The sequence below is a fragment of the Pogona vitticeps genome, chromosome 2 (assembly GCF_051106095.1).
Source record: "Pogona vitticeps strain Pit_001003342236 chromosome 2, PviZW2.1, whole genome shotgun sequence".
In the NCBI taxonomy this organism is placed as follows: Eukaryota; Metazoa; Chordata; class Lepidosauria; order Squamata; family Agamidae; genus Pogona; species Pogona vitticeps.
In genome coordinates, this window is record NC_135784.1 from 166,545,817 (window position 1) to 166,563,114 (window position 17,298).

Consider the following 17,298-nt stretch of genomic DNA (forward strand, 5'->3'; position numbering starts at 1 on the left):
TTGGTTTATTTGTAATGATGGCTTGGCTCTCAGAGTCTATTTTAATGTACTGTTTTGATACTGGAAATAAAGAGGCTTTTAAAAACAGCACCAGGAGATTTACTTGGAATAGGCAGACAAGCTTTTCACCATGAACACTGCTCTGTTGTTCTTAGAATCACTTTGCCATCTTGTAGTTTACCAGGGGCTGGGCCTCACCCTTCCTTCACCCCCATTAATCATCAAGACAGCACATACTTCAGAAGGCCTCTAGCTCTTTCATCTCCCAGTTAGTATGCAGCTCTGGAGCTTAGCCTGTTTGTGTGTCCTTCTTCCGTCACCCCCCCAACCTCAACTGGCCCCTGCCTTCCATTAAACACCCTCCATTTCCTTGGACTGCAAGTCGGCTAGACTTTCCATCCACCCTTTAAGAGGCTTCTGGAAGGGCAAGCCTCAGTAAGGAGAAGTTTAGGACAAGATTCTAGATCCAGGTTCCAAATAATCCAGTTTGCATGGTGGTCTGCATTTGGGGGTGGGGGGGGCAAAATAAAGGTCCAGTCTCCTCCAAACCCCCAATTTGTAGCTATGGTTAAGCAAAGTGGTCCTCCAACCACCCCAGTCACGAGCCGGGCCACCGATGGCATTGGTTCACCAGTAGACACTATGTCAGAACTCTGAAACATTTGGTATAAAGGCAACCCGCTAAAGTTGCAGCACCTCATATCCAGCCAGGACAGGTGGGTTTACTGCTAAGAGTGAAACAAAACTTTACACAAGTTTGAAAGAAAAATCAGAATGCAAATTTGACAGGTTGACTTTTCAACCCCTTTAAAGTTTGCTTCTGATATTAAGTCCACGTTTAGTACTTCTTAGGTTAGTTTCATTGGTGGTATTCACATCAGTTGGAAAACTAAACACCATCTCTCCCCTTGAAAACCCTGGCCCTTGTAAATGCCTAATGGTACTGGATCCGCTCCCTCATTCTTAACGCCTGCCAATAAATTCACAGATAACAGTGTGAAGACCTAACATCAGGAAGCACTATTTCTGTTCCTTTAACCATTATTAATAAATGCCAAAATATGACCACTTCAGCCCCTGGAAATTTAGAGACTGCAATGAAATTAAAAAACAAAAATAAAAATCAGATCATTTGACCCCAGGAGAAATTCATCTAAGAACTGTTGCAGGAGTTGCAGGAGTAGAACCAATGGGTGGAAATTACAGGGGAGAGAACTTTTGTTAAGAAGCTGTTTTTGTGGAACCAGCCACCTGGAGAGCTCCCCTTTCCTGGAGATATTTAAGTAGAAGCAGAGTGGCCATCAGCTGGGGATGCTGCAATTGTGTCTCACCTTGCAGATCCTGCACTGAGCAGGGGACTGGACTAAATGACCTCCAGGGACCTTTCCAACACATATACCCCCATAATCTCATCAGAGTTTGAGCAAGTTACTTTTCTGGACCACAACATTCAGTATCTCCATTAGACAACAAGTCCACCAAATTCAGGATATCTGGCAGCAAAACTATGAGAAATGGAGTAGGTGGATCTGGGCTAGGCAGTAGCTCCCTGTAACTGTCTGAGACTTCCATCTTCTTGCTTTCAATGCACTTGTAATGCACGCCCCTTTCCCCCTCCCTCCATGCGAACTGTTTATGGCATCACTGTTGTATGCTGATGTTCAGAACAATTGGCAAGAGGATTTGGGGGCTCAGGATTAGCTGCAGGTGAGCACTAAAATCAAGGAGGGAGATAGGAATATCAGGGTCTCCATCATGCCTTGATTTCTGGTTTCCTGTAATATAAGTTTCACTTCTCTTAACAAGGTGTCCAGACACTGGAGTAGGAACTCCACTAACATTTCATGCTTCCATAGTGGGAGGTGTGGTGGCCCTCATAGGGGAGATGACTCCCAGATATCTGAAAGCTCTTTGGTCTACATTGGAGCTGGTCTACACAAACAGCTGTCTGGGGAGGAAAACTGCTCCATTTGTTCTGAACAACAAGTAGGGGAATGCGTCAGTGAATGGCCCACCTATATCTAGACAGCTATCGGATTAAGTAGGCGTCTGAAGAGTTCAGTGCAATGTGGACCTGAACACTGAGTTCTGTTTGCCAAGTGAGGGCAGAAACAGAAGTTACAGATAGCCCATGATTAAAGCTGAAAGCACATTAGTGTTGGAGAGCCGTGACTCAGGAGGACTGTGGTACTGTATCTTACAATTCAGGAAGAATCAGGAGAAGGCCATGTGGTCATGGAAACAATACAAATGTACCTACTCCTGCATTTATATTGTTTCCACCATCAAGAGGACTGTGGTGGTGAAAATCCAGACTTCAAGGAAATCTTAAAATTAATCCATGATGAAGGGCATCTGCAAAACAAAGCAATTGATTAAATTGCAGATTTCAAAAATGAGGAAAGCTCCCAGGGAGCACTCAATTACTTTCAGAAGTTCAAGAATTCCCTTTTCCAGTAACAGGTTGTTTGTGTTGTCCGCTCCTGCCCTTGCAATAGCTGCTCACTAGGAAAAAGCAGAGATGCTAAAGTTCATTGCCATCCTTAGGGGCTACTGTTCCTTACATGAAGCTGAACAGTTTTACTTTCCTTGGGAAAGGAGTGGGGGAGGGGGCAAGATCAGAATGAGACCGTTGTGATAACAACTCTCTTCCTGTACAGAGCCCTGCTAAGAAAACGCTGAGTGCGCAAGCATTAAGTATCTGTGAAACAACCACCGAGGCAGCTTTGTGCATGAAATGAAAATGCGGCAGTGAAGATAAATGTAAAATACATTGCAGCAATGCTGGTTGTTTCCCATGGCATCAGGCAATTACGATAACACAACTTTCTGCTGCATTTTATTGTATCCCCCCCTTAAAAGACGAATGGCCCACCAGAACAATTTACATATTGTAATTAACTGATAAATATTTAATAAGGGCAAGAACTTTATCTTTTCTGGTCTCTTTTTTTTGAGGAAACAAACTTCAGCATTGGTAAACAGTTCACACACACACACATACACGCACGCACATACTTTTTCTCTGATGGCAGAGAACTTGAATCTATCAGCACTTTTCCTTTCCTTTTTTTTTTTCATTTCTGTGCATCTCTTAAAGGAAAGGCTATGTCAGAGAGCCGCCTGCAACAGAAATGCGGAGGAAGAAATTAGTTGGAGGTAGAGGGGGAGGGAAGCGGTGAACCTGCTGAGGTAAGCACACCTCCAGATTATAATCTGAAATAAAGGAAGAGGAGTTTAGACAGCCACATAATGAACTGGGGGTAGGTGGGGTGGGTGGGGGGTTGGTTTCAGATCTGGTCTCCGTATGAGCAAAGGGCATAAGGGGGAAATGATGGCTGAGGATGATGGGAGTTGTGCCCAATCACCCATCCAGAGGTGACTGGATACACTCCAGGGTGGAGAAGGCTAGTACAGACACCAGAGAATACCGAGCTAGACTGGACTGTGACATGTTCTCTGGAGATGGCAGCCCCTTCCACCCTTCTGCTTTGTGGATCTGCATCTGTGCTCGTCTGCTCTTTCGTGTACTTGCTACTGCTCCAGTTAGGCAATCCAGCGCTTGACTACGTAGGTGGCACGCTGTGACTTTTTTTTCCCCCAGGTACATTTTTTTTCCAAAACTCTCTTAAGGTCTTGGCTTTCAGAAAATTATTTATATATTTGCAGGACTTGTAAGCATACCAATTCAAATGGTAAATTTTCTTTCCAAGAAACCCTAATTGATTTTATGGCCCCTTCTAGTTTCATTGGAAATCACATGCGTCATCCACAGGGCCCAGGAATAGAAAGGGTGGTGGGGACTCAACGCCAGGAACCTCTGGGCTCTCCACCTCTGATTTAAACGGTGAAGGCACAACTGTCTGGACCTCATAAGCCAAATGTGTCACTTTGGTGTAGGCCTGGCTCTAGCTCCGCATGGAGATGCAAGTAGCCAGCGGCAAGGGAAATGGGCCTTCAGTGTAGCATCAGTGCTTGTTCACCTGAAGTAGTTTGTGAGTTCTGACTTTAATCTGCTCTGTCTGTCAATGTAGCACATTTCTATTTAATCATCACCATCAACATCATGTGTCATTTAGGCCTTTCTGACTCATAGCAACCCTTCCCAGGGTTTTCCAGGTAGATAATACTCAGAAGTGGTTTACTCTTCCCTTCTGGGGTTGCCCTGGGACTCTGCAGTTTGCCCAAGGCCACACAGGCTGGCTCTACTCACAGGAGGCACAGTGGGGGAATCAAACACCCAACCTCTGGCTCTGCACCTGGAGGCCTCACTTGCTGAGCCGTCCAGCCAGGTGATTCCCACCTGGGATTCCATGAATGCAGAAGGGCACCATTCGCAGACCACTTTGGTGCAACCCTCCATTGAGTTTTCCCGAAAGCCAGGCTAATCGGCTCTGCTACAGTAATCCAGATTTGGGCTAGTAGGAAGCAAAGGGAGTTTCCTTCTGTCCTAAGCAGAGGAACCTTATTCTTCTGTCTGGTCACTAATCAGAAACAAGAGCAGCTTCAGAACATTTAAGCTCTAAATAACCTGGTTTTTAAATGGAACAGGATATTTAAAGGACTTGCTACACCCAGATATTAGGTGCTTGGCCTCCCCAAGAGTCCTGTAGAAATTCCACAGACCTCCCAGGGAAAAATCAGAAGCCTGTGTTCATCACAGCTGGCATTTATCCTATTAAAGGGTTAATTCCACATCCAACCAAACAATCACAGCCAATCATATAAAAATTCATCTGAGTATGGAAGGAAGTACTGTATAAGCACTTCCATTGTTGCAATAATTTCGGGCAGCATCTCCTTATCTATTCCTACATTACTTCTATGCTCCATATAAACAGCATTACTTCAAAAAGTAACAAGCCAAAATATATTGAGAGCAGTCCTACAGTTGAATATAAGAGCAAAATATATTTTAAGAATAAAAAGGAATAAAGAACATGTTTAAGTCACATTATAAAAATGCAAAAGCTTATAGCCTATATAGGCAGAAAATACATCTCAAGAAGACATCCTTTAAAAGCCGTGCTTTGTCTTCCACTGATTAATGGAAGGCAATGATGTTCATCATGGTTTTTTTGTGCAATATCCCATGAGCCTGAAGGATGGGTTGGCAAGCTGCATGTTCAAAACAGTGGCCCTGTACGTACAGGGAGACCAGAAAGGAGGGCTGTTGATCAACTAGCCCAGCAACTGCTGTTGAGAGGGGATGGGACCGAGCTGGAAGGATTCGGCCCCTGTCTCAGTCTCAGACAGCCTCCCATGTCCATGTGCTCTCTCGTAAGGGCTGGACCATGCAAGGCTCTAGCTAGGATGGAATAAGTAGGATGCTGAAATCTGGAAGCAAATCTACATATATATATGTAGATTTGAGGAAAATTATATATGAGGAAAATTAATGACATCACTTCTTGGCTCCATTTACTTTTTATTTGAAAGCATACACTTTCTTTTGTGGAAGGCAGGCACCACGTTCTCTGGTTTTCTCCTATAAGCGCTCACGCGTCAGGGTGGAGTCCGTGGGAGACAGTTCCAATTGCCCCAGGTACCAAAACTGGTGATTATGGCTCTGGGATTATGACATGGTAAATCCCTCAACAATGTCGGGTTTAGTAGCAAATTAAATATGTCTTATTCTAACATTAGAGTATCAGCATTCATTCATTCATTCATTCATTTAGGAGGCCTCTCATAATCAGAGGTCTTAAGGTGTAGTTTACTTAGGCTGTGTGTTAAATGAGCACGGGGGTGTTATCCAAGTTCATCACAGCAAGGTGTCAAATGACAGATCAACACACAATTTCCCACATGTCTTACTGAACATATCGGCAGTTAATGTTTCAACACTTCTTGAACACCTGGAACGATACAAGCAAAGTGAAATCCTGAAAGCAACAGTTAGGAAACCACTTAAAGAAAAGCAAACAAAAAGAATACATGGTTGTTGGGGGTTTTTCGGGCTCTTTGGCCATGTTCTGAAGGTTGTTATTCCTGACGTTTCGCCAGTCTCTGTGGCCGGCATCTTCAGAGGACTGGAGTAGGAACTCTGTTGGTGTTTGTTGGATAGCCTGCCTTCCCCAAAATGCTATCCAACAAACACCAACAGAGCATGGACAGAGTTCCTACTCCAGTCCTCTGAAGATGCCGGCCACAGAGGCTGGCGAAACGTCAGGAAGAACAACCTTCAGAACATGGCCAAAACCCCCGAAAAACCCACAACAACCATTAGATCCCGGCCGTGAAAGCCTTCGTGAATACAAAAAGAATACAGATGGTAAAATAAATACTCAGGTCATTATTAGAATAGATTATTAAAGGGGAAAGACAAATTATTAAGAAAAGAAAACACTATACCTAAATACCTTTAATTATGATCTATGAATGATTGGACAAGGCAGTGTTGTGTTTAAAATAGAACTGAACGCTTTTATTTATTATTCTGATAACATAAACAAGGCCAGAAGTTTCTCAAAGAAAAAAAATTATTAACCATATTGCAGGTATCCTGTTGCTGTGATTCGGGAAACCAAGGATATGCAGGAACCTGAGCTCCTGCTCTTGCACCTAGTGAATCTGGTCTAGGCACCTCAACTAGCATAGGATTGTGGACATCATTAGAAGCTGAAATTCTTCGTGTTCCAGTGAAGTGATTTCGGTGCCTCAGAATCATACTTGCAAATAAGGCCCATGTTTACTTCCAACCATAAAAACAAGCAGACTAATTTACAAACTACAGGAAGCATGAAAGTTCTTGTTGTGATAACCAAATGACTTTTCAGCACTAGAGCAATTCCTTTTTCTAATTACTTAGTAACATTTACCCATCCTTTTGTTATATCACATCTTGACTACAGCAAAGTGCTGCATAATGGGTGACCCTTGAAGAAGGTTCAGGATCTTCAACTGGCGCAACATGCAGCAGGAACATTACTAACTGCTGCACAGTAGGGTGATTATATGTTCCCCAATACTGAAAAATCTGCACTGGTTGTCAGTTGCTTTCAGGGCTCAATTCCAGCTGTTGATTTTAACATTTAAAGTCCTAAACGGTATCTGAAAGATAGTTATGACTTGAGCCTGTCCGAACTTTAAAATCTTCAGGAGAGCCTCTCTTAAAAATACCAACAGTTTCAATGGCCCACCTAATAAGCACCTGGGAGGCTCCTGTGTGGCTCCCAGACTATGGGATGCATTCTCTTCCATGTTTGACCTGCTTCCATGCTGACTGATTTTAAAAAAGGAGTGAAAATGCATCCTTTCAGACTGCCGTATGAAGTCTAACCTGCCTTGCTCTGTCATTTATAACTTGCTGCTTTTAATGGTATTTAATGTTATTTTAATGAATTTGTTTATTTGTAATGGTTTTATAATAGGTGTGGTTTGATTTTTATGATAATTCTTTTTTTTTTTTGAAGCTCAGTGTTGTTTCACCTATTTTTATTATTTTCAAGAGTTTGTAAACCTCCTTGAGTGCTATTTTTTTTAGTGGTAAGGTTGGGTATAAATGTAATAAATAAATAAAATAAATATGCTGTTTGGCCCATAGTCAGTGCGATCAGCAGAGTCTGATCTGCTCTTAGCCAGAATGAACAGCAGATGCTAGAGAGCAGGAGACAAAAGACAGATGTGTATGCACATCTTATACCCCTTAACTGTTGCTGTTCCCTGCAGTGGAGGCAGGGCTGGCTTTACTGTTATGCAGAACAAGGCAGCTGCCTTAGGCAGCAAATTTTGGGTGTGGAGAAGGAACAAATGGTTAATTATTTACTCTGAAGTTTTGGTTTTATTTTGCTTTGATTTTTGTTTTTCACTTCTAGGGACAGAGAAATGAGCTGGTGGCATTGTCTGTCTCATGTGAAAAGCAAATGCAAAGTGTGCTGCTTATATACTGCCCCATAACACTTCAAAAACACACTGGGAGGTTTACGAATTATAAAGACTACACATTCCTGGTCATTGGTTGTGATGACAGAAGTTGTAGTCCCACTATTTGAAGCATACTGTACACTAGGTGAGAAGCTTGACTGTGTGTGCGTGTAGGGGAATGGGGACCAAAGTAACACAGATCAGTGCAACATGCTTAGCATTATGGATACTGTGCCTTTCACTGGAAACAGAGCGCTATAAAATTAATTGCATCCATTTGACATCTTTCAAATACAAGTTGCCCTGTGAACAATACCATTCATCTCACTTGAACTATCTCCATAATCCTTACAGCAATCCAATAATTTGGATCAGTGGGATCATCCCCATGTTGCAAATACAGTGGTGCCCCGCTAGACGATTACCTTGCAAAACGGTTAATTCATTAGACGATGAGGTTTTGCAATCGCTATAGCGCTTCACAAAACAGTGTTTCCTATGGGCGATTTCTGCTGGACGATGTTTCCAACTGTGCTTCACAAGACTTTTTTGGGGGGGGGGACCAATTTTCGCAAGACGACGATTTTGGCAGCTGAGTCCACGACTCGTAAAATGGGCGTTTTCGGGACCATATTTCGCAAGACAGCGATTTTTACTGCTGATCTGCACTTTGCAAAGCAGTTTCTCTATGGGCCATTTTCGCAAAATGATGACAATTTTCCCCATTGGAACGCATTAAACGGATTTCAATGCATTCCAATGGGGAACCACATTTCGCAAGACGATGTTTTTACAAGACAGCGATTTTCGCTGAACGAATTAACATCAATCTTGTGGGGCACCACTTGTATGACGTTTGGGCAAGGCTGAGAGAAAAATGAGCTTTCCTTAAGGCCCCTTCATGAGTTCACAATCAAGGCAGGATTTGAATCGGATCAAATTTTTCACCACTGTACTCTGTCCATAAACCAGTAGGACATAGTAGAGACAGGTTCAGAGACAGGGAAACTTGGATTCAGCAGTTGAATCCTGCAGAGTGTGTCCACACAACACAGTCACAGCAATTTTGCGGCACAGTTTGACTGCTATCGCTCCAATTCTATGGAATCCGGGGATCTGAAATTTGATGAGATGTTTCAAATTCTCTGCTGTAGTAATCTAAGTGCCTCACCAAATCACAAACACCAGGATTCTTCAGGTTTAAACCATGACAATTAAAGTAGCATTAAATTGCTATACTATGTTTTTAATTGTTGTAGATACATTTGGAATCACAGAGCTCACTTCTTCCTTAAAGCAAGGACAGGATTAAACATACAACAAATTAACTGGCATGGCCATGCCAGCTGCAACTCCACGCCATCTCATTCAGAAATATTTTGACTCTCAAATGTGAGTAATCCTCTATTCAAATTCTGAGGCAGGGATCCAGGCATCATGGGAATGGAAATTCAAAATGCAACCAGGGAGCGTTGGCGGTTCTTTGATTTGCTTCCTTGTTTCCCTTTTTAAAATATTTCATCCATTACACTTCCAACTCTATGATGGTCTTGCAGTTAATCAGTAGAAACTGTGCTCTGAGTTCTTCTAAAATCTTTGGTTACCAATTTAGAACAATTGCCGGAGCTTCTAATTTGCTCCCTGAAATTAAAAACAAAAACAAAAATGATGGTTTTGCAAACATGAGATCTTATCTTCACATTTTTTAGAACGCAACTTCTAATGTTTAGGCTTGACCATTTGATCTGCCCCTCGGCACCAGCAATGCTGAGAGATAAGGTAAACAATTTAATAATAATAATAAGTATATAAAAACTTGGACAAGACTTTGGGGCAGAAATCCAGGTCCCAAGTGCAAAGCTAACTCAGTTTGCTGTAGATGAAACAATCCATATAACCACTGTAGGTAGGGAAGGGTGGGGAGTAAGATCCCATGTCCTGAGTAGCTTTCCTAGGCCACAAGGCACTGGCCGAACTTTTAGCAAACTGCTGTTGTTCCTGGGGTCTCCAATGAAACAATTTCAAAGTCTTGGCCCCCATTGGCCCTAATTCCTAGCTGGTGGCAGGGTTTTCTCACTCACCATGAAGAGGCTTGTATTTGTGGAGTATTCTTTCCTCAAGAAGATAGAAGCAAAGGGAACAGAGGATGAGGGCAGGTGTGTGTGTGTGTGGGGGGGAAGAAATGAGTACATGCATGTCAACCCATTGTACCCTATGGAGCAAAGCAGGGCCAGGGTGACAGCACCGTAACTTGTTAACCTCTTTGTTGCACAGATCCTGATATCAATGGCATGGGGCCTGTGCCACATGGAAAAAAAAGCATGGGCTAAATGGTGAATGGGGCAGTTCCTGGAAAAACTTTTGGCCATGTTATGGGAATTGTAGCTAAGGCCATGTGTGATTTCAGACTTTGTGGAAAAGACAATGTCAACAAATTACCATCTGGCCAGATGCTCCCAAATATATGCACGTACACCCACATGCCTCACACAGGTTAGGGTTGCCATACTACTGGCTTATCCATATTTTACTGAGGGTCACAGGTTGTTTACCTGGCTTCTTCTCATGCCTGTTTCCACTATCATCCATCCCATGGTTTGGGTGTGGCCCCTGAGAAGGTCCTGCCTTTTGTCACAGCTGAGACCGGATTGCCCTTTCCACCAAACCTCAGGTGACAGGCAGGTTGGTATGTAAAGAGTTGGCAACAGGGCAAGAGAAATATGTGTATATGCCGTGGAATGTGATGTTGCTTGCTTTCAAATGACAACCTACTCTATAAAATGGTATTTTGCAGGAAAGGGAGAATACAGCCCTACAATTTGGCTGGACTGCAAATCCCTTCAGTTCTAGCCAGCACAGCCTATAGTGAGGAATCCTGGGACTTGTGGTCCAATAACATGCGAAAGGCCACATTTTGCCTATGACTGATATCTTTTCTGCTGCTCAGATTCATAACAGAATCAGAAGAACACAGGGGCCTCTCTGAAGTCCACAGACTAGTCTTATCAGTATCAAACAACCACTATTGCAAGATGATAAAAATAATTATTATATGCCATCAAGTCTGTTCTGGCTTATGGTGGCCCATTTTAGGGCCTTCTAGATATACTGTACTCAGAAGTGGTTTACCATTTTCTTCTTCTGAAGGCCCTCTAGGGCTGTGTAGCTTGTCCGAGGCTACACAGGCTGGCTGTTTATTTATTTTATTTATTTATTTATTTAATTTATATGCCGCCCACTCTACCCAAAGGTCTCTGGGCGGCTTACAACAATTAAAATTCAACACAATAAAATATAAAATGATTAAAATACGATTAAAATACAAATTAAAATTTAAATTGCCATCATCAAGACCCACAGTTAATGTTATTTCAATTAAAAGCCTTCTGGAACAGGAAGGTTTTGACCTGGCGCCGAAATGTCATCAGTGTCGGCGCCAGGCGAATTTCAGTTGGGAGGGCGTTCCATAGTCTGGGGGCAGCTGCCGAGAAGGCCCTTTGTCTACAAGCCATCCCTCTTACCTCCTTGAGGGATGGCTCTTTCAAAAGGGCCCCCTGGCTAGATCTTAATAGCCAGGTAGGTTCATATGGAAGGAGGCGGTCCTTCAAGTATCCAGGGCCCAAGCCGTTTAGGGCTTTATATGTCAAAACAAGCACTTTGAATTGGGCCCGGACAGCAACTGGTAACCAGTGTAAATTGTACAGAATCGGCTTAATGTGCTCTCTGGCGGCCGCACCACTCACCAGCCGCGCAGCTCGATTCTGGACCAGTTGCAGTCGCTGGACCGTCTTCAAAGGCAGCCCCACGTAGAGCGCATTGCAATAATCAATACGAGATGTTACCAGTGCATGTGTAACTGTCATGAGACTCCGCTCGTCCAGGTAGGGCCGTAGCTGGTATTTCCGCAGCTGAAGGAAGGCGCCCCTGGCCACTGAGTCCACCTGAGCTTCCAAAGTTAGACTGGGGTCCAGGAGCACCCCCAGGCTGCGGACCCTGTCCCTTAGGGGGAGTGTAACCCTATTCAGGACAGGGAAATGGACCTCCAACCTGTCCGGCGAAGCACCAACTAACAGCACTTCCGTCTTGTCTGAATTGAGTTTCAATTTATTAACCCTCATCCAGTCCATTATCAGATCCAGACACGAGTTCAGCACAGAAACCGCCTCACCTGGATTGGTGGAAAATGAGAGGTAGAGCTGAGTGTCATCAGCATATTGCTGACTCCTCAGCCCAAACCTCCTGATGACCTCTCCCAGCGGTTTCATGTAGATGTTGAACAGCATGGGGGACAGTATTGAGCCCTGAGGAACCCCATGACATAACTGCCATGGGGCAGAGCAACTGTTCCCCAGCACCACCCTCTGGACACGGTCAGCCAGGAAGGAGCGGAACCACCGTAAAGCAGTGCCCCAACTCCCAACCCAGCCAGCCTATCCAGAAGGACACCATGGTCGATGGTGTCGAAAGCCGCTGAGAGGTCCAGGAGTATCAACAGGGTCACACTCCCCCTGTCTCTCTCCCGGCAAAGGTCATCATACAGGGCGACCAAGGCAGTCTCTGTGCCAAAACCCGGCCTGAAACTGATTGAAATGGATCCAGAAAATCCTGGGATGCACAGCAGGGAACCAAACTCTCAACCTCTAGCAGGGATAGCTCACTGGAGATATTGCAGGATGGGACCTTTTAAATGTATGGTGTGTGTGGGGTGTGTGTGGGGTGTGTGTGTGTGTGTGTGTGTGTGTGTGTGTGTGTGTGTGTGTGTGTGTGTGTGTGTGTGTGTGTGTGTGTTGATCTGTGTATCCATCCCTATCTTATCATATGGTATCCTCATGCTGCATGCGTTTTCAGGGAAATGTCTGCTATAAATGAATTACAACTCTATTCCTGGAATTAAATCAAAACTCAGTGCTAACTCAATTGTATCCAGCATGACAGAAAGGTCAGGAGGGATCCTTGGTCCACTGCAGGCTCAGAATTTCAATAATAAATGCTTCAGCAACCCTTAGCTTTTTACTTTTCCCTCTCAGCCCTGGCCACCACACTAATGGACAAAGCAATAACCACAGCTTGCAAATGGCTTTATTACACAGGCCTCTCCTGGTGCTTAAGACAGGGAATAGTCCTACTTCCTTCATTCCAGATATCTGTTTGGGATGTGCATTATTTCTGTTCCGCATCTGCCTTGCTTACTGCAAAGACGAAGTGAGCTTCACAAATAGGCTGAAACGGTCTACCGCCAGTACACAAGAGGCAATATATTCCATTGTAAGCCTGACTGTGACTACCCCTTTCCTTATAAACTACCCAGCATGCAATAGCCGGTGCTGCTGAATATCATTTTGCACAACAGTGCCATGGATGCTCCACGAAGCAAGGCTGTCACGCTTCCCAGTCATCCCGTCATAACTTCCTTCTTCTCTAACTGCTCAAATTACTCTTCCAGTTCTTCCTAATTGCTCTCCTGTGGTCTAGTTCTCTACCTCTTCAAAGCTACTCTCCCAGTTTTATTGTACTTTCTATAAAACCTCCTATAAACTCCATGTCTGATCATAGTTAATCTACCATGTTGTTTTGAAAGTCGCACTTTAATTATTTTAATGTCTTATACGGTTGGTTTTGTTTGATTTTAATTTTTTTCTTACATTTGCTTTACTCGTTTTGATTGTTTTACAAAAACTGTAAGCCACCTTCAGCACTGCTTTAGAGTGGGAAGGTGGAGTACAAATGTAAAAGGACAATGATGATGTCTTCAGCAAACATGGGAAAAGGTGCATTTTTAGACAGCACTTCTTACAATACCGCAACCTGCGTGGCCACTATTCCACAGGCTGTAACCCTCAAAAGTAATATTTCTCATCTCTGGTACAGAGACAGTATAGCTATGATTGCCAGGCACTGAAGACAAGCTACATGATGGGAGTCCTGAACTTTCTTCCTCTTGTAAGCTTGCCAAAGGCATTTATAATGGCAAAGTTTTGAATTTCTGGTTAAATTCCGCTAGCTGCACAGCAGAAGTGCAGTGATTCACAGAACAGAATAGCTTCAAGTTCCCCAGATTAAGATACCCCCCTTTCTCATCAACTGGCACTTACAGTCTCAATAACTCAGTCTGAAACATTAGTAGTAGAAAGAATATAAATGTTTCATTACTTACAGTTGAATAGATCTACAGCATAACTAATAAACATGAGTGGTCTAAGCAATGGGCCTCAACAGATTCTCTGGCTTCCAACAGACAACAGAGAGGGGCAAAAGTAGAGCAGAGAGGGAGGACTTTCTTTGAATCAGAGGCAGGGAAGGTATGATTAGCTAGTGCTGAATAGATTGACAGTCGCCCCAGCCAAGAAAGGTCCTTCCCAGCTAAACCTACTAAAGATAGCATGAAAGATTATAATAACTCCAAAATTTATCTCTTCTCTGTTGGAAACAGAAGGCTGTTCTGGCTGGAGTTTATGCAAGAAAAGAAATTATTGTGGGAGCAATAATTTTGAGGTGTTTTGAGCTCTCAGTACCACAATGCATTTCCCCTGACCATACTGGGAGAAGCTGATGGGACCATGGGCCAAATCCATTTTGATTACTAATAGTTTCTTCACACTACAATGCTAAATTGGACACAAAATGGAGGTTGGGCCCGAGGATGAGAGGGGCAAAGACAGAAAAAGTTACTTTTTAGGATGAAGCTCCTTGACTCCCGCAATCAGTAAGGGCACATTGGGAACATGGGATTTCTAATAAAAAAAACAAGAAAGATATTTTCCCAATTCTGGTATCTGGCAGGGAGCTTTGGTTTTCCTAACAGGTCTGCTTGAGGAAATGGCCCTTTCGTACAATTATAGCAACCTTTTGTCTATGTGTTTCTGTTGTGCTGACGATACCATTAGCCATCTGAGATTTTTCCAAGCTGAAATACAGCAGACCACCACACTTATGACCCAGCTGGTTCTGGGAGGATGATTGCAGTTGTAACCTGACCCCTTATTTCCTATAGGTGTGAAGTTATAAATTGGGGTTTTGTTCCTGAAAATGATTCCAGGCTATAAAAATACAGGAAACATAGCAGCTGATATAAAAATTAAAGGAGAACTGGTGCTCTCCTTAACTTTGGTATTGATTTAATAGTCTGTGCATCACCTTTCCTCTCCTCAGATATAGTGAAATGCCAAGAGAGAGAGAGAGAGAGAGAGAGAGAGAGAGAAGTCCTGCACAGCTGCAGGCCAACACGTTTGCTCAGTGATAGAAATCAACTTGGTACCCTCTGTGGCCATCAGGTGGTCTTAAATATGAGTTTTAAGGGGAAGGGGGTGGAGAGCATTGGCCCCTTTTTGAAGAGTCATAAAAGCAGTGGATTGAATGTGGAACAGTGATAAACTGAGGGTCTTTTGTAGAAACCTCAGCATGCATTTGTGTGGAGTGTCTCTGTCCCAGACGACCACTTAACCCACGAAGAAAAGAGCTTTGCATAAACTCTACATATACTGACAGAGAACGTGCAAATTTGGAAATCGTGGCTGTTATATAAATAGAACTACGGTGGTACCTTGCCCTTGGAGCCATCATTAGTTAAAAGTCATTTTAACTGTGTGACTCCTCTGAGGGTAAGTGTGTGAGCCATGAGAAACCAAATGGCTATACAAATGGATGAGCAGGCCCAGTGATGTCCAAGAGTGGGGAATGCTATTGTGAAGAGATAAGGAGTTCTGAAGATGTTAACGATTATCAGACCTTCTTTGTGCCCCTGGCAACGTAATATATAGGGGTGCAGCTGACTGGCCCTCTTTCACAAGCTTTGTCCCAGTCAAGCTACCATGAAATGCCACATCAGGGGCTATTTTACCTCTTTCCATGTCTGGAACTAGGGTAGCCACATATCCTCTTTTAGGGATGACCGTTCTCCATTTGAAAGTCTGTCAGAGGATAATTTTTCTTTTGAAAGGGTTCTCCATTTGAAGGGCTCTTCGGTCGAGTCCAGTCCCAACCAGAGTAGAACATGGAATGAATAGGCTTTATGCAACTGTTGTCTCTCTGGATGGCCCAGAGATTGGGAATTTGATTCCCCCTGTAGAGCCAGCCTGTGTAGCCTTGGGCAAGCTGCAGAGTCCCAAGATGCCCCCAGAAGAAGGGAATGGGAAACTACTTTCGAGTACTCTCTAGATACAAAACCCTGAAAAGGGTCACCATAAGTCAGATTTGACTAAACAGAACACAGCTGTTGTTGTACAACTGTTGTATAAAATGTTGCATAGGGTACCCAGTGTCGTGTAGTGAAGAGAGTGATGGACTTGGACGCAGGAGACTTGAGTTCAAATCTCAATTCAGCCATGGACTCTGTGTGTGTGTGTGTGTGTGTGTGTGTGTGTGTGTGTGTGTGTGTGTGTAAAAAATACATAATACCTAAAATAAAAATGTTGACTCACTTTTCAGCAACTAATTGGGACTAGAAGTTGGATGTAGGCCAAGGAATCACAAGGAGGAAAATCAGGAGCTTTAAAGCTGCCCATCCATATTTGACACCTGGACAGAAGTCTCAGCAAGTACAACACAGGTCACCTAGTCATAGTTTTCCCCACTTAAATGAGTTGCTCTGTAATGCTGTTCACATTACCAACATCCTTCCTGATGCTGTATCCATATCTATCAATCAGCATATACACTTTTATGCAAATTGGTTTCCTCTTTTGTCTTCTTTTGATGGTATATGTAACCAGTCCCATAATTGTACTTCCCAGAGCAGTGAATTTAGCAAGAGAACACCAGGAGTGTAAATACAGTCATTTGTTAGATAATATCATCTGGAGAGTAGTCAAACCATTTATTTATAAACACTCTGGAGTGATGAGGAGACTACAAAAATGATACAGTCATTCAAGAATGAGCATCACTTAGGATAATATGTGGCAGAAGAGAAGACCTATTTAGCATGCCATTAAAAAGAGCAAAAAAATCTCTAATCCCAAACAACTCCTCTTGGCTCTGTGTGCAACTATAGTGTCTCCATGCTGGCCGCAGGAGCTGAGCAAACAGCGATAACAGCTACACTAAATAAATAAATAGGCAGCCAAGGGTTTTATAAATCCTTGTTATTTATTGGTGCTCCAGCTTCACTTACCAGGGAAAAGAGGGACTGTGGCAAGGAGACCGTGTGGCCAGCCTGTGACATTCGAGGAGACTCTGCGGCGTCTTTTGCAAAGTTTAGCATCGGCTAAAGAGGGTGGATTTTTAATGCCCCATACTAATTCTCCTATTACTGTCATAAAGCCATTTGTCAAACGCCCTGGGAGACTCCATGGACGTCAGCCTTGTAATACTTTTTATTGCCAGACTAATCTTTACAGATCGAATTAAGACCAGGGGGAACTTTATCAGTGGATTGCGCTGGGTGAAGGGTTACGTGTGTATTTCATTTGTCCTGCTACCAAAGGTGCACGGGCC

At 43.4% G+C, this 17,298-nt stretch overlaps 2 protein-coding genes across 13 annotated transcripts in view; both read left to right on the top strand.

Annotated features, from left to right (window-relative positions):
- Window positions 1–17,298, top strand: part of HOXC8 (homeobox C8) — a 159,882-nt gene that overhangs the window by 123,959 nt on the left and 18,625 nt on the right. The gene's annotated exons all lie outside the window — the stretch shown is intronic.
- HOXC4 (homeobox C4) overlaps window positions 1–17,298 on the top strand; it is a 100,800-nt gene that overhangs the window by 64,877 nt on the left and 18,625 nt on the right. The window lies entirely within an intron of this gene.